Source organism: Scyliorhinus torazame, chromosome 29 (assembly GCF_047496885.1).
Source record: "Scyliorhinus torazame isolate Kashiwa2021f chromosome 29, sScyTor2.1, whole genome shotgun sequence".
NCBI lineage: Eukaryota > Metazoa > Chordata > Chondrichthyes > Carcharhiniformes > Scyliorhinidae > Scyliorhinus > Scyliorhinus torazame.
The window spans coordinates 16,695,335-16,715,900 of NC_092735.1; the positions used below are offsets into that span (position 1 = coordinate 16,695,335).

A 20,566-nucleotide genomic window follows, 5' to 3' on the forward strand; every position below is an offset into this window, starting at 1 on the left:
ACATTTTTCCGGACATAGCCTGGAAATCGGAGAATCCAGCCCAGATTGGTGATACACAAAGATCTGTGGGACCTTTCATTTCCAAATTAGGCAGGTTTATTTAACACAACCTTTCTCATTGCACACTTGGTGCAGGAATCCTCCGCGGGTTGTAGGGTTAATTTTGTGCACACACTGAGTGACGCGCATGAAAGTGAAACCCTGGTTGAAATTTCCTGGAAAGAACCGGCGCTGGTGGGGGTTCTGTGAAATGAGGGAGAGCTCAAAGTGGAGGGGGAGGTGCACCAGAGGCTGACACAATGTGGGTGGGGAGCGCAGAGGCCGATCTCCCTCCCCCCACCCCCTTACTGGGCTCAGCCCAGCCCCGCCGCCCGGGCTCCAGCACTCCCAGCCGGGCACACACAAGAGGCAATGCTCCGCCAACCCAGCGCGTCTCCAACACCAAGCGATTGCAGGTTCGACTCCCCGCGGTGGCAGTGCAGACAAGTCTTCCAGCACTCCAATGACCCACCTCCATATCTAACTTTTCTCTTGTTGGTGCACTGAACCTAGACCGGGTGTGAGAAAGGAGCAACATGAGTTCATGAGTGGGGTGAGTAAACTTCTCTTAAATTAAACAGACACATCAAAAAGTGACGATTTTGTTTTTAAAAAAAAACCTTTGTTTAAAAAATTCCTTTGTTTGGAAAAACGTTTTGGTTGGAAACAGGTTTGTTTGGAAAACGTTTTGTTTAGAAAACAAACTTTTTTTGGGGTTAAAAAAGTACTTTTTGGGGGTTAAAATACTTTTTGTTAAATTTATTTGGGTTAACAAAACTTGGTTAAAAAATGCTTTTTTAGGTTTAAAAAGCAACGTTTTTGGGTTAAAAAACTTTGTTAACTTTATTGGTTAAAAAACTTTGTTAACTTGTAAAAAAAATACTTTTTTAGGTTTAAAAAACTTTTTGTTAACTTCTTTGGGGGTTAAAAAACTTTTTGTTAAAACTTGTAAAAAATACTTTTTAGGTTTAAAAAACTTTGCTAACTTTTGGGGGGGGTTAAAAAACTTTTTGTTAACTTTTTTGGGGGTTAAAAAACTTTGTTAAAACTTGTAAAAAAATACTTTTGGGGTTAAAAAACTTTTAAAACTTTTTTGGGTGAAAGAACTTTTAAAACTTTAAAAAAAACGGTTTAAAATACGTTTTTGTTAAACTGTTTTGTTTAAACATTTTTGTTTTTTAAAAAAAGGCTTTTAACTTTATACGATGCTGGTGTGAGTTCAAACTCATTTCTTGCGAATTATCCATAGTTTCTGACATTAGATAAGGGTGAAACAATTCTAGAATTTAATTCGGTGCGCTTATTTTTTTCCCCCTTTGCATTAAAGCTCGGGTAAAGAAAGATTTAGAACCTCATGTGCACTAGAGGTACTGTTTCAATTGCTGTGATCTGACTGCTGATTTAACTGAGCATATGCACTCTTATTTAGATGAAGCAGACAGAACTAAAGGAGCCTCTAATTATTTTGACAAGTCCCAGGGAAAATTTTATTTTGTGCGTGCAGATGAGGAGATTATACTTCAAATACTGGCCGCAGCAACTTGGCACCCTGAAATAAAAAGGACAGGTTAATGTTTTTGTACATGTTAAATAAATATAAATGGAGAATCAAAAAAAACAGAAAATTCTGGGGGTGTGGAAGTTATCCTCAGGAGGTCTGTAGGCAGTAGAGACGTCCTCCATGACTCTTCGCATGTTGCAGTCGCCTTCAGAACTTGAAGATATGTGAATCCTCATTGTCCAGTTTAACCTCCAACTCTGGCAAAGGGTTTCCCACTGAAATGTTAACCCCTCCTTCCTATTTTTGTAGACACTGTCACACATTTCATAGAATGTTTTCATAGAATTCCCACAGTGCAGAAAGTGGCCATTCCGCCTATCATGTCTACACCAACCCTCTGAGAGAGCATCCTACCAAGGCCCACTCACCCGTCCTGTAACCGCACCTAACCTGCATGTGTTTGGACACTTGTTGGACAATTTTAGCATGTCCAATTCACCCCTAACCCGCACATCTTTGGATTGTGGGAGGAAACTGGGGCGGCTCCTGGAGACACGAGGAGAACGTACAAACTCCACACAGACCGTGGAGACGGGAATCAAACCCACATTCTTCGTATTCCCACCATTTTCGGAGAACGATTACAACAAGGAATGAGGTGTTTTGGCCCATCATGCTGTTGATGGCTGCTCTGCAAGGCCAACTGAGTTAGGCACACTCCCGGAGCCTTTCTCCCCACGCGCGCGGTTTTATATTCTTCCTATTTTGGTGCTTAACCAATACCCTCAAAAATGATGATTGAACCTGCCCCTCCCCCACCCTCGGGGGCTGGGAATTCCAGGTCCTAACCACTCATTTCCCCCCCCCCCCCCAGTCTCCTCGTCTTTTGGTTCTTTTGTCAAGCACCTTAAATCCTGCCCCAAAAGGAAAAGCACCCAAGAACAATGGGACATCAGAATACAGGTCTTGTATACCTTAAAATGGAACAACAGTTTAAAAACTGGGAAATAGGATCGTTTCTCCTTTTGGGACCGTTCTCAAACCTTCTCCCCATCCCAGAGATTCCAGGAATTTAGAATACCCAATTCACTTTTTCCAATTAAGGGGCAATTTAGCGTGGCCAATCCACCTACCCTGCACATCTTTTGAGTTGTGGGGGCGAAACCCACGCAGACACAGGGAGAATGTGCAAACTCCACACGCCAGTGACCCAGAGCCAGGATCGAACCTGGGACCTCGGTGCCGAGAGGCTGCAGGGCTAACCCACTGTGCCACCGTGCTGCCTTTGAGATTCTGCAGGGCTTTGAACACCTTGCTCAAATCTCCTCTCTCTTCTTCAAGGCAAACCTTCCCCGCTTCTGTAATCTCTCCACGTGGCTAAAATCCCCCGACCCTGAAACCTATCCTCGTTAGTCTTTACTGTCCCTCTGTAAAGGTCTTCACGCCACTCGTAGAGTGCGGTGGCCAGAATTGGATGCAATACCCCAACGGAGGCTGCAGGTTCATCTTAACTTCTTTGCTCTTGTATCGTCTGCCTCTCCTTGTCAGCTTCCACATCCCGTGGTGCTGTGAAGACTGTTTCGTATGTGCGAAGGAAAACTATTTGTCCGAAGCAGGAATCTATTTGTAGGAGATTAGGTGGGGTTTCGGGGAGTGGGCCCACGTGGAGTGTTCCTTTTGAGGGTCGGTGCAGGCTCGATAGGCCGAATGGCCGCCCCCTGCACCTGAGGATTCTGTGGAGGCTGTGGCGTAGTGGTTTTGTCACTGGGTTAGTAACCCAGAGACCCAGGATAATGCTCTTGAGTCCTGGCTTCAAATTCCACCACGGCTGATGGTGGAATTTGAATGATAAAAATCTGGAATTAAAACTCTTAACAATGACCTGTCAATTGTTGTAAAAACCCATCTGGTTCACTAATGTCACTTTAAGGAAGGAAATCTGCCGTCCTTACTGGGTCTGGCCTACATGTGACTCCAGACCCATGGCAATGTAGTTGACTCTTAACTACCCCCTCAAGGGCAATTGGGGATGGGCAATAATTGCTGGCCCAGCCTGCGACGCCCACGTCCCATCAATGAATTTAAAAAACCACTTTCTATTAAAATAATCTTTATTAGTGTCACAGGTAGGCTTACAATAACACTGCAATGAAGTTACTGTGAAAATCCCCTCGTCGCCACACTCCGGCGCCTGTTCGGGTACACAGAGGGAGAATTCAGAATGTCCAATTCACCTAACAGGCACGTCTTTCGGGACTTGTGGGAGGAAACCCACGCAGGCACAGGGAGAACGTGCAGACTTCGCGCAGGCAGCGACCCAAGCCGGGAATTGAACCTACAGCAATAGTGCTAACCACTGTGCTACCGTGCCGCCATTCCTGGATCCCCAGTAAATGCTGCCAGACCCTCGTGAATACTGACCAGCCCCTGGGACAAAAAGACACTTGGTGTCAAACACACAAGTGTCGGTTGCCTCTGTGAACCGCTGGGATCTGGGCATCTTGGGATGAAACTCTATATCTTAAACCTGTTTTTAGAAAGAGCTGACAAGGAGAGGGGAGGGGGAGGAGGGGTCAGGTGAGTGGACTGGCCGAATTCCAGCCACTAATCACCACCGGAGGACATTTTTGAAGGGTGAGATAATGTTTAGTGCGTCCCCAGTTACTGTCATTCTTTTATCTCTGTTTTAAGCAAGGAATCGATCCTGGGACCTGGATGTGAGGGCGGCACAGTGGTTAGCGCAGTTGCTTCACAGCTCCAGGGTCCCAGGTTCGATTCCCCCCTGGGTCACTGTCTGTGCGGAGTCTGCACGTTCTCCCCGTGTCTGCGTGGGTTTCCTCCGGGCGCTCCGGTTTCCTCCCACAGTCCAGGTTAAATGTGCAGGTTGGGTGGATTGGCCGTGATAACTTGCCCTTAGTGTCCAAAAAGGTTAGGTGGGTTACTGGGTTACAGGGATAGGGTGGAAGCACGGGTGTAAGTGTGGTGCTCTTTCCAAGCGTTGGTGCAGACTCGATGGGCCGAATGGCCTCCTTCTGCACTGTAAATTCTTTAATAAACCCTGGGCTTTGTGCTGGTTTGAACCAGTAATGCCAGAGTTTGCTTGGGATGTAAGAGACATTTTCTTTTCGGCAAAATAATTAACTCCTTTCGCAGTGACTAAACAGGTCTTTTCTTTGTTACGTGTGTTCAAAGCCACTTACTGTTGGCTAATAGATCAGCCTTCAATAGAAGTGAAAACTGGGATGTGTACAACCCCAGCCACTTTATACCCAAATTCAAAGTGATCCCTGGTTTATTTTGATCGGGATTGTATTCTAGAAACCTTTGCTCCCATGTTTATCTCCGATCGGGTTCCTGGGCTGTGTGGTTCCCCGACTCAGTGTGCGCTGATGTATCTGGAGATTTTTCATCCTCCTGGAGGTGTTGTCCTGCAATAGCCTCCAGGTAGCCCCAGAGTACTTTCTAACTGGTGGTTAGCACTGTTGCTTCACAGCTCCAGGGTTCGATTCCCGGCTCGGTTCACTGCCTGTGCGGAGTCTGCACGTTCTCCCCGTGTCTGCGTGGGTTTCCTCCGGGTGCTCCCGTTTCCTCCCACACGTCCAAAGGTGTGCAGGTTAGGTGGATTGGCCGTGCTAAATTGCCCTTGGTGTCCAAAAAAAAAAGGTTGGGCGGGGTTACTGGGTTATGGGGATAGGTTGAACGTGTGGGCTTAAGTAGGGTGCTCTTTCCAAGGGCCGGGACAGACTCGATGGGCTGAATGGCCCCCTTCTGCACTGTAGATTGTATGATGATTCATGTGCGATGCTGCATGGTATTTGTACCCAGGCTGCCTGACACAGGGCCAGGAGGTCAGCGTGACTGGATAGTGCCCATAAGGAACTTTGAGTAAGGGAGCCCAGGGAATTGTGACTGATCCCTCTCTCTCCGCACAGGGAGCTAGAGCTAATTGTTGCATCCCTTCGCATGGCTCTCACCGATCAGGGATAAAAACCTCGGGGCGGCAGATGGTCTTGAATCGCGGGGGCACAGCCAAGCTCAAACATGGGGGCTCGTTCTCGTTCCATGAATTGCACTCGCAAAGTAAACAAGTCTCAAGTTCCAGGAACTCATGGCATCACCGATGTGTGAGAATTGATATGAATTCACTTGAGACCAGTTGTTTGCCTTGCAGCTTTGCGGGCATCGTGCAGCCTGAGAGAGAGATGATTTGGCACTTTTAAGCTTAACCCGAAACACTTAGTAAACCAGCGTCTGTCGGGTTCAACTACCACATTATCCCAACGGCCTGTTCGCCGAATGACCACGGGTCCAACTTTCCGTTGACCTCTGTTTGCATTTTGTTTGCTGTCCCTTTGACCTCCCCTGACCCCAAGGGATGGATCCAATATTTTGCCACAGTGAAAGAATGTTGTCCCTACCACGTGTCCTATTATCCCACCAGTGCGTTTCTCAATGGGCCTCTGGCCCAATGCTAATTTGGTGACGCACTGATCTGTTCCATGATCCATGAGTACATGGCCGTCATCTTAAAAAGGGGTCATACCCCTTCAGCCATCACTTCTCCCTCTGCCTCGTTCTCCAGCTCTACCCGACGCCCACTCAACGTAGCTGGGCTGGAATTCAGGCCCACCCCCTGTCTGCCCATCCCTGCCTCGCTCTCTGCCAACGTTCGATAAATTACCACTTCCTCTGTACGGTCTCGTAATCTTCTCCAGCCCTATATCCCAGAATTCACCATTAAAAAAAATAAAATTGTTCATGGGACGTGGCTCTGGCAGATGGGCCAGAATTTGTTACCCGTCCCTAATTGCCCTGGAATTGAGGAGCTTGCTTGGCCATTTCATAGGGGCATTTAAGAGTCAACCTCATTGCTGTCGGCCTGGAGTCACATGTAGGCCAGACCGGGTAAGGACGGCAGATTTCCTTCCTTAAAGGACATTAGTGAACCAGATGTTTTTTTTACGACAATGGTTTCATGGTCATCCATTAGATTCTTAATTCCAGACTTTGTATTGAACTCAAATTCCACCATCTGCCGTGGTGGGATTTGTACCCCGGTGCCCAGAGCATTTCCTGGGTCTCTAGATTACTAGTCCAGTGACAATATTACCATGCCACCACCTCCTCAGTCTGATGCTGTTACTGAGTCATAACGATCGGACATTCCTGGGTTTTGTTCCCGGAAGGTGGTCCTTGGGTTTATTTCAGTCCTACAACCCAAGTTGTTGTGGATCACGGAATCCGCCGGGATTGCTTTTCCCGTGATCCCGGCTCCTGCGCGATAATCACAAGGGGGCGCTGTTACTGATGCTCACTGACTAGGCACATACCTCGATAGAATAGTCACTTGGGAGAAGTACTCTGGAACTGTCGGTATATCTGGTACGCTTAATAGAGTGAAACTGTGAAAATAAATATTGACATGGGTGGGTAGGGGCCGTGTGCGGAGCAAAAAGCAGGAACAATTCCATTTACCAACTTTCCTCACTTTTATGAAAATCCACCGTTATAAATAAGAAATCATGGAATTGCTACAATGCAGAATGAGGCCAGTCAGCCCATCGAGTTTGTGCCCACCCCTGAAAGAGCACCCTACCAAGGCTGAGGTGGGATATGATTGAGGTGTATAAGATTGAGGGGTTTGGACAGGGTGAATAGGAAGCAGCTGTTCCCCTTGGTTGAGGGGTCATTCACAAGGGGACATAGTTTCAGGGTGAGGGGCAGGAGATTCTGAGGGGATTTGAGGAAAGGTTTTTTTCACTGAGGGCGGTGGGAACCTGGAATGCGCTGCCTGGGAAGATAGTGCGGGCTGGAAACCTCACAACCTTTAAACAGCACTTAGATGAGCTCTTGAACCACTGTCACATTCAAGGGCCTGGGACAAGTGCTGGTGAGTGGGATTAGCGCGGGATTGGATGTAGGTATTGTTGGTGCAGATGAGATGGGCCGGAGGGCCTTTTCTGCGCTGTACATGTGACTCTTGTGGCACCCGGAGGAAACCCACGCGGGTACGGGGAGCACGTGCAAACTCCACGCAGACAGTCACCGGAGGCCGGAATTGAACCCGGGTCCTGGCTCTGTGAGGCGGCAATGCTAACCGCACTGCTCTTGTTTTGCTCTCTGCGACTTGGCAGCAAAAGTGCCGGTCAGAGGAGAAGAAGTTGTCCGTTCGCCTTGCGTGATGGCGGCCTGACCAACCACCACTTCGATCCCCAATGGCGCAAGTTGCAAAGGCGGTGTGAGATTGATGCGACTGGCGAGCGTGATTCTGTCTGGGACTTGGACGGTATTGTGTGAAGCAGAGCTGGAAGATTATCCTTCACATTCCCAGAATGTAACAGTCTGTCCCAGGGTGTAAATAGTCCAGGCGAACACAACAGGGAAACGGTTACAGTTTCCTGGCACTCATCCCAAATTTGCACCCCCAGAGGTAAACGGAGGCAATTTGAATGCTTTTGGGGGCCTTTCCCCTCGAGGTGACCGAATGTCGTCAGATTATTGTGCTTCACAGTTCGGTGGCTGGGAGTGGAGCCATCATTGCTGTGTGTGTAACCTCAGCCTGGAGAACTGGGTCAGTGGAGGAATTGAAACTCACATGAGGTAGTGCGCAGGAATTAATGCTGCCAAAATCTCACGGGGTTGACCTTTCCGTGGTTATTTGCTGCGCGCCAAACGGCGATCGCGAACCCGTTTGAACTTTAATTGAAATCAGCCGCTCCGCGATCACATTTTACTGCTCCCGGCTTTTTTTTTTCTAAGTTCCTAAATTAGTTTTTAAAACCGAATTTGTGTTCTCACCAAGTCGAATGGGTGGAAGCTGAATTTACATTGAAGATAAAAGCAAATGACTGCGGGTGCTGGAATTTTAAAACAAATACAGCGAATGCAGCGAATCTGTGGACAGAGAAGGGAGCTGATGTTTTGAGGCTGGTGGAGCCTTCTCCCTCCACAGATGCTGTCTGACCTGCTGAGATTGTCCGGCGTTTTCTGTTTTTGTTGCTGAATTTGGGTTCCCTGGATTATCAGTCCAGTAACACGACTGCTGTGTTGATTATCCCCTGGCTGTTAGTGACACAAGTTGAGCAGCTCCTGTCTCTCCTACTTCCTCACAAGGGTAAGGAACGTTGATGCCGAGGGGTGATCCCCGTGGGAGGCCTTTCCCACGGGCGGGGGCCGTCTGGTCTGGCCAAAGTTGACCTCACAGCGTCAGGTACCCGGGTTCGATTCCGGCCTCGGGTCACTGTTGCCATAATGTACAACAGTATGTCATGGTGCAGACTGGTCACAGTGGGACCAATCAACATACACAACACCGCAGCCAATCACCAGTGAGAGCACACGCACTATAAAGACAGGGGGCATCAGAGTTCCCGCTCTTTCAAGTAGCAGCTAGCTAGGAGCACAGAGCTCACAGCCTGCAACACAGACATTCACAATGTGCTGAGTGCATCAACTGGTTAGGACAAGGCAAAGGTCTTTAGTTAAAGCTAGTATCGTATTTACCCACAGTTCAAGTATGTTTAAATAGTTAACCTTTTAATAAAGTAGTGTTGCACTACTTCAAGTGTTGGTGACCTGTATGTGACCCAGAACACCCAACACATCAACTGTCTGTGTGGCGTTTGCACGTTCTCCCCGTGTCTACGTGGGTTTCCTCCCGCAGTCCGAAGATGTGCAGGTTAGGTGGATTGGCCATGATAAATTGCCCCTTTGTGTCCAAAGGTTAGGTGGAGTTACAGGAATAGGGTGGGAGTGGGGCTAGGTAGGATGCTCTTTCGGAGGGTAGATGCAGACTCGATGGGCTGAATGGCCTCCTTCTGCACTGTAGAGATTCTATAAGAGAGGTGTTAATAAATCGTACGTGCAATTCAGGATAAATGTCTTTCCTCCGAATAATCGGCATGTCAAACTTCAGGTTGTCGTAATAATTTTATTTCTATCCATGCACGGGCTGCGGGCCTCGCTGATTGGGCAGGCATTTGTTACCCATCACTAATTGCCCTGGACCTGAGCAGTTTGTTAGGCCGTTTCAGAGAGGGCAGTTAAGAACTGACCGCATTGCTGTGGGTCTGGAGTCACATGTAGGCCGGACCGGGTAAAGTTGGCAGATTTCCTTCCCTAAAGGGGCATTAGGGAACCAGATGGGCTTCTGACAACAATCCGTGATAGTTTTATGGTCACCATTACTGAGAGTAGCTTTATATTCCAGGTTTTTATTCATTCAATTTAAATTTCAACCAGCTGCCCTGGTGGGATTTGAACCCGTGTCCCTTGGAGAATTAGCCCGGGGGTTGCTGAGGCAAATAGTGTAATGCATGTAAGGGAAAACAAGATCGATACATGGAGGAAGAAAGGAGTTGAAAGATATCTTGATAATGTGAGATAAAGAAGCCTCACATAGACTAATTTGGGCAGCACGGTAGCATGGTGGTTAGCACAATTGCTTCACAGCTCCAGGGTCCCAGGTTCGATTCCCGGCTTGGGTCACTGTCTGTGCGGAGTCTGCACGTTCTCCCCGTGTCTGCGTGGGTTTCCTCCGGGTGCTCCGGTTTCCTCCCACAGTCCAAAGATGTGCAGGTTAGGTGGATTGGCCACGACAAATTGCCCTTGGTGTTCAAAATTGCCCTTAGTGTTGGGTGGGTTACTGGGTTATGGGGATAAGGTGGAGATGTGGGCTTGGGTAGGGTGTTCTTTCAAAGAGCTGGTGCAGACTCGATGGGCCGAATGGCCTCCTTCTGCACTGTAAATTCTATGAAATTCTCTGAATCAGGCCTCTTCCTGTGAATTTTGTTAATGCTGTATAATGTCTGTAATGCATAAGAGCTTACTCCAAGGCACATTAGTCGGAAAGAATAAAATGGGAAAGGGCTATTTTCTCACGCACCCATGAGCAGGGCTTTGGTACCCCAGCAACAACGGATTGTGGTTTGTGGTACACTGGTTCATGGTCTTTTACTTGACTCTCTTGGAGGCCTAGTGGCGCAGTGGGTGACATCCCTGCCTCTGAGTTGGGAGCCTGTCTGGCGTTTGAGTCCCTCCCCCAGGACCAGATGGCCAAGGGAGGCACGTTCCTAATGCTGGCGGACAGGTTGAGTGTGTCAACCTGCAAAGTCCTTCCAATGGCTGGCGGTAAGAGCGGGAGAGATTCCTGGTCAGTCACGCTTGATGTGGAGCCCGCTTAAATGATAGCCCAACAGGGAAGACTTGACCAATGGCCTTGACGTCCATACCCAGAACACCTTGAGTAGAACCACATGTGACCTGTCTTTCAGTCAGCATTATCTGTAGGATTTCAAAGTGTGTTTTTTTAAAAGAAAGTGGGGGGAAAAAAGTTTTTTTTTTTTTTTTTTTTTTTTTTTTTTTGCTGGTTATTCTGCTTTTGTTAATCTGATCTCACTGCATTTACAGGTAACTGCCCAACTTGCGAATACTTTTCACCCCAATTACCTTGCGATGGATTCCTACGAGTTTCTTACTTAAACCGTTTCTCCACAGAGAAAAGGCCCTTAAAGGGAGAGGCCACATCAAACACTCTTCTGTTTTAACAGCGAAACAATACCAACTGTGCTGCAGATCGAGATTACCTCGAAACAAGACTGTTGGGTGTAATTAATTGGAGAGTAAGGCACATTTCCGTACGAGACCCAGAGCTGCCAGTGTACGGTATTTAATGGAGGCAGCGGTAATACAGATCCAACAACCTGCAGGGTTTGTGCAGGGAACCTGTCAAAATACACCAAGGAATCACCCAAAAAAGAAGTGAGCCTCCAACAGCAAGTCCCACCGCGGTGTTGAGAGCCACCTACACAACAGTACAGCACAGGTACCGGCCCTTCGGCCCTCCCAGCCTGCGCTAATCATAATGCCTGTCTAATCTAAAACCTTCTACACTTCCGGAGTCTGTATCCCTCTCTTTCCATCCATTTGTCAAGCAAGATGCCTCTTCAACGCTGCTATCGTATCTGCTTCCACCACCCTCCTCCGGCAGCGAGTTCCAGGCACCCACTACTCTCTTGTGTAAAGAGAATCTTCCCTCGCTCATCTCTAAACTTTGCCCCTCGCACCTTAAACCTACGTCCCCGAGTAATTGAATTTTCTACCCTGGGGAAAAAGCGCCTGACTATCCGCTCTGTCCATGCCATTCATAATTTTGTAAACCTCTATCAGGTCAACCCCCTCGACCCCCGTCATTCCAGTGAAAACAAGCCGAGTTTATCCAACCTCTCCTCCTAGCTAATACCCTCCAGACCAGGCAACGTCTTGGTGAACCTCCCCTGTACCCTCTCCAAACTGTACTCATTGTGTCAGCCACAACGCTCGCATATTTCTAACATATTTCAAAGGCAATTAACGTAACCTCTTTATGTGAGTTTTTTTGGCTGAGGAAGCAATTTTTGGGAAGGATTCCCGATATTATCAGGAATTCCCGTTGCTGCTAAAAGTAAAAAGTGGAACCGATCCAAGAACACAAGATGTTTTTAAACCAAATGTTTTCATGTGGAAAAGCCTGCAGATTATAGGTCTGCTCTTGCTTCCTCCTCTCCTCCCTGGAGAGGTTGATTTATTCAGTACGCCCCCCCCCCCACTCCACCCCGTTTCAGGAGCCACGTGCCACCTCAGGGTCTCCCCTCTCGACCTGGTTCAAGGAACAAAGAACAGTACAGCACAGGAACAGGCCCTTCGGCCCTCCAAGCCTGCGCCGACCATGGTTCAGGGACAGAATGGATCAACAACACCCAAGACCCCTCGGTATCCGTGTAGAGGATACACTTCGTGGGGCGGTGTGTTGGTCACTCATTATGCACCCCGCCTATTGTGTTCGTCCCCCCCCCCCTCCCCTGCCATCGCCGCAGGTTTTCCGGCAGCGAGGGATGCGTTCAGCCGGAAAATCCGGGCTGGAAGATCCCGCCGCCGACACCAATAGCAGGCTACCTTGCTTCGCAGAGGGTTTCACGGTAAATCCTGCCCAGAGATTCGTACAAAACAGGGGCCGACCGCTTGGTGCAGTGGTTGGCAGCCTGCACCCTATCTCCATAACCCAGTAATCCCACCCAACACTAAGGGTAATTTTGGACACTAAGGGCAATTTATCACGGCCAATCCACCTAACCTGCACATCTTTGGACTGTGGGAGGAAACCGGAGCACCCGGAGGAAACCCACGCACACACGGGGAGAACGTGCAGACTCCACACAGACAGTGACCCAAGCCGGAATCGAACCTGGGACCCTGGAGCTGTGAATCTGGATTCTGAGTGCGGCCCCACAAGACATTTTGTTGACCGCTGTCCATGCGCGGGTCGCCACATTCTGCTGTTTCCCGTCCGGGTAGTTTTTTTTTCCTGCCGGTATGGCTGAAGAGATTCGCAGGTAAAGCGAGGAGCGTGCTGATTGCTCACAACATTGACTGTGAGAGCCGTGCGCTCCCTCTGTGTCCAAAGTGTAAATATTTATTTTGTTTTTACCATTTGAAGTCAATGACCGTTCCATTAATATAAGAATAACCAAGCATTTTCTTTTTTTTTTTGAAAAATATTTTATTGAGGTATTCGTATATTGACACAGTGGACAGAAGGACAACCCCAAACCAGCCAATATGGCTGATGATTAAGCATTTTCTCTAACTCGTTATGAAATATTCGGCGTGTATTAAATGTGTTTAATCTTATTCATGGGGTCAGGGTTAGCGAACGAGTCCCAGTTTCAGTCTTGCGGCCCCCTGAGATGGAGGTTGATGCGACTTAGAAACTGGGCTAGGCCCCTCGAGCCTGATCCACCATTCAATAAGATTATAGATCATACAATACAGTGCAGAAGGAGTCCATTCGGCCCATCGAGTTCTGCACCCGCCCCTGTAAAGAGCACTGCACTTGAGCCTACCTCTCCACCCTACCCCCATCACCCAGCAAATCTCCTGCCCCTTGTCTTCAATCTATGCCCCTTGGTTCATAGAATCATAGAATTTACAGTGCAGAAGGAGGCCATTCGGCCCATCGAGTCTGCACCGGCTCTTGGAAAGAGCACCCTACCCAAGGTCCACACCTCCACCCTATCCCCATAACCAAGTAACCCCACCCAACACTAAGGGTAATTTTGGACGCTAAGGGCAATTTACCATGGCCAATCCACCTAACCTGCACATCTTTGAACTGTGGGAGGAAACCGGAGCACCCGGAGGAAACCCACGCAGACATGGGGAGAACGTGCAGACTCCGCACAGACAGTGACCCAAGCCGGGAAATGAACCTGCGACTTTGGAGCTGTGAAGCAATTGTGCTAACCACTATGCTACCATGCTGGTTATTGACCCCTCTACTAAGAGGAAAGGTTCCTTCCTATCTGTCCCTCATCGGAGGGGCAGTAACTTGAGTTTCCTGGGTGTTGGAACCTCTGAGGATGTGAGGTAAATAGGAAATAGCGGAAGGGGCAGATGAGGAGCACTGATTGATTTTTGGTGGTCACGGTCTTGTGTTACTCCCGTCCTTGATCACCACATTGAGGAGTGACTCCTTGGCCTTCGAAAGCTGTGGCCTCATTCGCCATTCATGACCTCGCTGTGGGTGACTCTAGCCCTGTTTCTCGCTCCTGTACTCCTGTAGCATTGGGGGGGGGGGCACAGGTTTCGAGGGGGATGGAAGGGAAACATTTTCACTCGGAGGGTGGTGGAACCCTCCCGACGGTGGAACAGCAGCCCCTGTGAAACTCTGAACCCACGAGGCGGCATGGTAGCACAGTGGTTAGCACTGTTGCTTCACAGCTCCAGGGTCTCGGGTTCGATTCCCGGCTTGGGTCACAGTCTGGGCGGAGTCTGCACATTCTCCCCGTGCCTGCATTCGTGCTCTGGGTTCCTCCCACAGTCCAAAGATGTGCAGGTTAGGTGGATTGGCCATGATCAATTGCCCTTAAGTGTCCAAAAAGGTGGGTGGGGTTACTGGGTTATGGGGATATGGTGGAGGTGTGGGCTTAAGTGGGGTGTTCTTTCCAAGAGCCGGTGCAGACTCGATGGGCCAAATGGCCTCCTTCTGCACTGTAAATTCTATGATTAATATCTTGGAAGAGCAACACCGTGCAAGATCGAAACAGCATAGTGAAGCGATCCTCTGCTCTCGCGCCTCGTTCGTCCAATCCTGGAGGCCACGGGCAGAATCTGTGTTCTGCAAACTCTGTCTGGGCTGGCCTGGATTCAGAGGGACAGGCACAGACCTAAAGGCAACTTCTGAGTTCAGGCTGTTCTTAGAATTCGTTGAAACGGCACTTTTTATTTTCTAAACTGGTGTGGATAATTTTGGTTGGGGGTTTCCGCTGTGAGGTGCATATGGTTCCGATTTTGCGCTCACATCCACTCGCGTTTAGAATCATTCACTGACACCATCGCAGTGCCACAGACTTTTACAGCACAGAATGAGGCCCATTGTCCAGGCATAAACTCCGATCTATACTAATCCCATTCACCAGCACTTGGGCCATGCGGGCTGGGGTGTTCCGTGCTCATCTCAGTGCGTCTTAAATTTTGAGGTGTCCCGCCTTTGTCTCACTTTCCGGCAGCGGGTTCCAGATTCCCACCACCCCCTGGGTGAAAAAGCTTTTTCTCAAATTCCCTCTCAATATCCTGCCCCCTGGTTATTGACCCCAGATAGGAAGACGTTCCTCCCGATCTACCTCATAATCTTAACACCCCTCAATCAGGTCCCCCCCCCCCCCCCCCCCCAACCTTCTCTGCTCCCGGGAAAACAGCCCCAGCCTATCCAGCTTCTCTTCATAGCTGAAATGCTCCAGCCCAGGGCAACATCCTGGTGAATCTCCTCTGCACCCTCTCCAGTGCAATCACATCCTTCATATAGTGTGGCGACGAGAACAGCACACAGTACTCTCGCTGTGGCCTAACCAGCATTTTACACAGCTCCATCAAACCCTCCCTGCTCTTATATTCTGTGCCTCGGTTAATAACGGCAAGTATCCCATATCCCGTCTAAACCACTTTATCCACCTGTCCTGCTGCCCTCTGGGACCTTTGGCCATGCATCCCGAGCTCCCTCTGGTCCTGTGTTTCCTGGCATCCTGCTGGAGTCTTCCAGTCACTGTTTGAAACTCTCCGTATGTTGGTACCAAGTTTGGGGCGCTCTTCGACCTGCCCTTTAATTTGGGACTTAAGTTTCCCTCGATTACAAGGCTGTACAGTGGCACAATGGCTAGCACTGCTGCCTCACGGCACTGAGGACCCAGGTTCGATCCCGGCCCCGGGTCACTGTCCGCGTGGAGTTTGAATATTCTCCCTGTGTCTGTCCCCACAACCCAAAAAGCTGTGCAGGGTAGGTGGATTGGCCACGCTAAATTGCCCCTTTAATTGGGGGAAAAAAAATTGGGTCGTCTTAATTTATTTAAAAAAAAAAACTGACGGCGTCTTCCGACCAGGTGGTCACGTGATGATGCGGCCGCAGACCGGGTCGGGTGGCGGGAGTGCTGGCGTTCTCCCCAGAGCGCGGGGAAGAGCACAAGCGTGGAGTAGCTCCTCAGCTCGTGAATAAAGTATTGTTTGTTATAAGTCCTTGGTCGGCCCTGTTTGGGAAGCCAGAACTTCCACTGCGTCCGGGGTGCATTTTGTACAGCAGACAGTGCGAGCGGCGGGTGCGCTGTCTGCCGTTTGTTTGTCTGCCGGAGTTTCTTGTTGCTGCCATTTAATTCCCGATCACAGTCCACCTCCACTCTCGCGTAGAGTACTGCAAGCGTGACGGGTCTTACACTGCCCTTGCATTTTTAAAAACTCCGGTAAATATCTTTAAGTTTATTAAGGACGCGATCCTACGGCCACTCTGCGCGGGAAAGCAACTCGCCGCGGCGCAGCGAGGCCGGTGAAAGCTTGGGAGACCCCATTCCCAGGGTCGACCCAGCTTGCAACGCCTCGTGAGATTCAATGCAACCTCACCAGACGTTGAGATGTGAATCCCACCCACAATGGGCGGCACGGTAGCAGAGTGGTTAGCACTGTTGCTTCACAGCGCCAGGGTCCCGGGTTCGATTCCCGGCTTGGGACACTGTCTGTGCGGAGTCTGCACGTTCTCCCCGTGTCTGCGTGGGTTTGCTCCGGGTGCTCCGGTTTCCTCCTACAGACCAAAGATGTGCTTGTTAGGTAATTTGGACATTCTGAATTCTCCCTCTGTGTACCCGAACAGGCGCTGGAATGGGGCGTCTAGGGGCTTTTCAAGGTAACTTAATTGCAGTGTTAATGTAAAGATTAGTGTAAACAATAAAGATTATTAATTATTATATCACTTTTTTAGCAAATCTGCATTTTGAGGAAGTAAGCCTCACTCTAATGTGCAGATTCCTGAGGTACCTGAGGCTTTGGGATTCCACCCCATCGCCTCGGCACTGTTCCCCACGGACGGGGACCAGGTGGAATGGCACACGTGGGGGTTTCCCAGGGATCAGAGGCCCCCAGCTGCATGCCCATTGGGCAGGATGGTGCCCTGGCATTGCTGGTGCCACCTGGGTTCTCTGGCAGTGCCAACCCTCATATTGCGTTCGGGCTGGGGTGGGGGGGGGGAAGAGAAGGAGAGGTCGGAGATTGTTTTGGGGGCCACTGGCGTACTGATCTCTTGCTACAGCGGGGAGTTCCGGCGAGCGGAGCTCCCCTCTGTACCATGTGCGGCTTCGCCCGCGTGTTCCCTGTTCAGACCCTTTGTTGCTGGGGAACTTTGTTCCGTTTTTGGAGAATTGCGTGTAATGAGCCGCCATTTTGTTGCCTTTGATCGTTTGTACGTGTCGGACGGAACAGAGCTATATAATTGACACCCGTTGCGAATGTGAAGTAAGCCCATTGTTCGCGATTTTGCTGTTTGAGGTTTCACGGGAAGGTAACTCCCCCTCCTCCCTCCATCCGCCAACACGAACAACGGGACATTCCTGTATCTTTGAGCTGCCGCTGTTCATTTGCGAACGCTTTTAATTGACAGTTTTCCCAGGCCCCTCGCCTCATGCATCCACTCGAAACTAACACAGCAGTGCGGCTCTTGAGGGGGGGTCTGTTCTGGGCAGATGTTTCCGTGATGCTATTTGATGAGAGGGTGTGTTGCACTCCTGATGCCCTGGCCAACATTCATCACTCGATGAACCCTCACTAAAACAAATTAGCTGGAAACTGTCTTCTTGCTGCTTGCGCAATCTTTGATGTGCTTAAAAAATTGGCTCCAAGGTTTATGATTCACTTTTTGTTTAGGGCAGTTTACCTTTAAGGGACTGCACCTTTAATTTGTCCCTCAGTTTATTTGACTTGGATATTTTATATTGATCAAAATAGTTAGAACAGTAACTGTTCTTCAAAAGTACTTAATGAGCTGGAAGGGATGTCAGGAGGAGGTGACGGGTACTATACAATTGCAAGAGTTTCTTTAACTCTGATGTTTGAGCAGCAGGCAAGGCTATGGGTCAAGAGCTGGAAATAGGATTGGATTTGATAGGTGCTGGATGGCTGGCCCAGACACGATGGGTCGAATGGCCTTTTCTGTGCTGTAAAAACTCTACGACCTGGTTAATTAGTCTGCCTGTTAAAGCCTGCCTTTTATATTTATAAAAACAAAACTGACTCCGTATGGGTGTTTGTAAATTGGATGGTAGCCTGCTGGGCAGATGTCCAATCCGCCTAACCCAGCAGCCCGTCCCGAGTGGGAACCCTCCCCCCACCAGGGTGTAGAACACTGTGCGCCCGCACTTCACTCCGCATATTAGGTGCCTGGGCTCTGGGAATGATTTAACTTTTGGCTGTGAGGAGAGATTGGGAGATTATCTGGTTAATGAAAGGTCGATCAGTAATTATTTGCCCGTGGATTTAGTCGTACCGCCGATTAGGTAGACAGTGCGCAGAGGTTTTTTTGTTGTTGCACAGACTCACTCGTGTGGACTCAGCGAATGAGCTTCAACACAGACTTGTCTGGAAGCGCTTCGGGCTTTGGAATGTTTCCTTTCAGGAAGACAGGAGTCTGGGGCTTTGTTACTGCATTATTCCAATAGAAGATGGAATTTCTGTTGCCAAATTGTGTGCGCGTGTGTGAGGCCTGTGTGCACGCGTGCGCATACTATGTGCGTGCGTGCATGGGGCCTGTGTGCGCCGTGTGTGTGTGGCCTGAGTGCGCGTGTGGGCGGCCTGTGTGCATGTGGGGTGTGTGCGCGTGTGCGGGGCCTGTGCACGCGCGGGGCCTGTGTGCGTGCGCGCGCGGGGCCTGTGTGCGTGCGCGCGCGGGGCCGGTGTGCGTGCGCGCGCGGGGCCGGTGTGCGTGCGCGCGCGGGGCCGGTGTGCGTGCGCGCGCGGGGCCGGTGTGCGTGCGCGCGCGGGGCCGGTGTGCGTGCGCCCGCCTGGGGCCGGTGTGCGCCCACGCTGTAATGAGGGCAGCAAACACAGCACAGGAGGCTCGAAACGTTAGCTCCGTTCTATCTCCACAGACGCTGTCAGACCTGCTGAGATTGTCCAACATTTTCTGTTTTTGTTTCAGATTCCAGCAGCCGCAGTAATTTGCTTTTGTCTTGGGGAAACAGAGCCTGGGACCCATCTAGTGTGTATGGCTCGTTATTCTGGACAGGGTGTGTCAACAGGCCTGAGGATTGTGGTGGGGTGGGGGGGGGGGGGAATGGAGGGAGCATACCATAATCCTTCTTTTTTTTTGCCTGACTTCCATCCAGACATATCCCAGAAATGGACGATGGATAGTGATCTTCGAGAGGAGGCCGTCCATGCTGATACTGAAATAATCTTTTAATCAGACTTTTTCAACCTCTGAGGCTGGTGATAACCTGGGGCTCCCTCCTACGTGTGGCTCAGTTGGAGATTTCAAGGTTTTTGGTAGGGAGGGTTATCTTAGAATCCCTACAGTGCAGAAGGAGGCCATTTATCCCATGAAATCTTCACCGACCCTCTGAAAGAGCACTCTAGCCCCGTAGCCCCACTTAACCTTTCAAACTAAGGGGCAATTTAGCATGGCAAATCCACCTAACCTGCGCATCTTTGGACAGTGGGGGGAAACCGGAGCACCCGGAGGAAACCCACGCCGACACGGGGCAAACTCCACACAGACCAGTCACCCGAGGCCGGATTCGAACTCCGGGTCCCTGGGGCTGAGAGGCAGCTGTGCTAACCACTGCACCACCAGATCAAAAGCGAGCATTGGGATTTGAGGCGTTGACCAGCCATGATCTATTACAAACGTACGAATGAGGCCTTGGAAAGGGCTTCGCAAGCCATTCCGTTCAAGGGCAATTAGGGATGGGCAAGCAAACCGGGGCCGTTTGATTCTTGAATGGTGGAGTAGGCTTGAGGGGCTGAATGGCCTCCTCCTGTTTCTATTTGCCGTTGCAGTGATTCTGCTGTCACTGTAATGAGATAAACCACCTTAACATGGAGTTAGGATGAGAGTCTGCTGTTAAATAATCCTCAGTACTATATCAGCTGATGTTTTTTCTAAATTGATTCATGTGATGTGGACAGCATTGGCAAAGCCAGCTTTTATTGCCCCTCCCTAACTACCCTTGTACTGAGTGGCTTGTTAACTCATTTCAGAGGGCAGTTAAAAGTCGACCACATTGCTGTGGGTCTGGAGTCACATGTAGGCCAGACCGGGTAAGGATGGCAGATTTCCTTCCCTGAAGGGACATTGGGGAACCAGATGGGTTTTTACTACAATGGTTTCACGGGTCCCCATCTGCGGTGGTGGTGGGATTCAAACTCGGGGGGGGGGGGGGGGCCTCTGGATTAGTCGTCCAGTGACAATACCACACCGCCGCAGCCTCATCTTGTATACACACACCCTCGTAAATTGGCGAGCACTCATTTACTCCTTCATTCACAACCGCTGCCGGGAAGAAGAAGGGGAAGGGGGTGGTTTAATTCCAGGCTCAATAAAAGCCGGGTATTCACACGACACCATATTCAGCCACACCGATAGGAAGGGCCTAGCCTCGATTCCCAATGTGTTCAAGGGCAGCAGCTAAAGTTAAACAGTGCCGATTATTACTCGTGTAGCTGGTGTCCTTCAGCCAA

The 20,566-nt window shown here is 49.8% G+C and overlaps 1 protein-coding gene across 1 annotated transcript in view; it reads left to right on the forward strand.

Moving 5' to 3' along the window:
• Positions 1–324: 324 nt before the first annotated feature.
• Positions 325–20,566, forward strand: part of LOC140403897 (suppressor of cytokine signaling 1-like) — a 52,596-nt gene continuing 32,354 nt past the window's right edge. The window contains exon 1 of the mRNA XM_072492119.1: positions 325–592. The gene's annotated coding sequence lies outside the window, so the exon portion shown is untranslated. The remainder of the gene's footprint in view (positions 593–20,566) is intronic.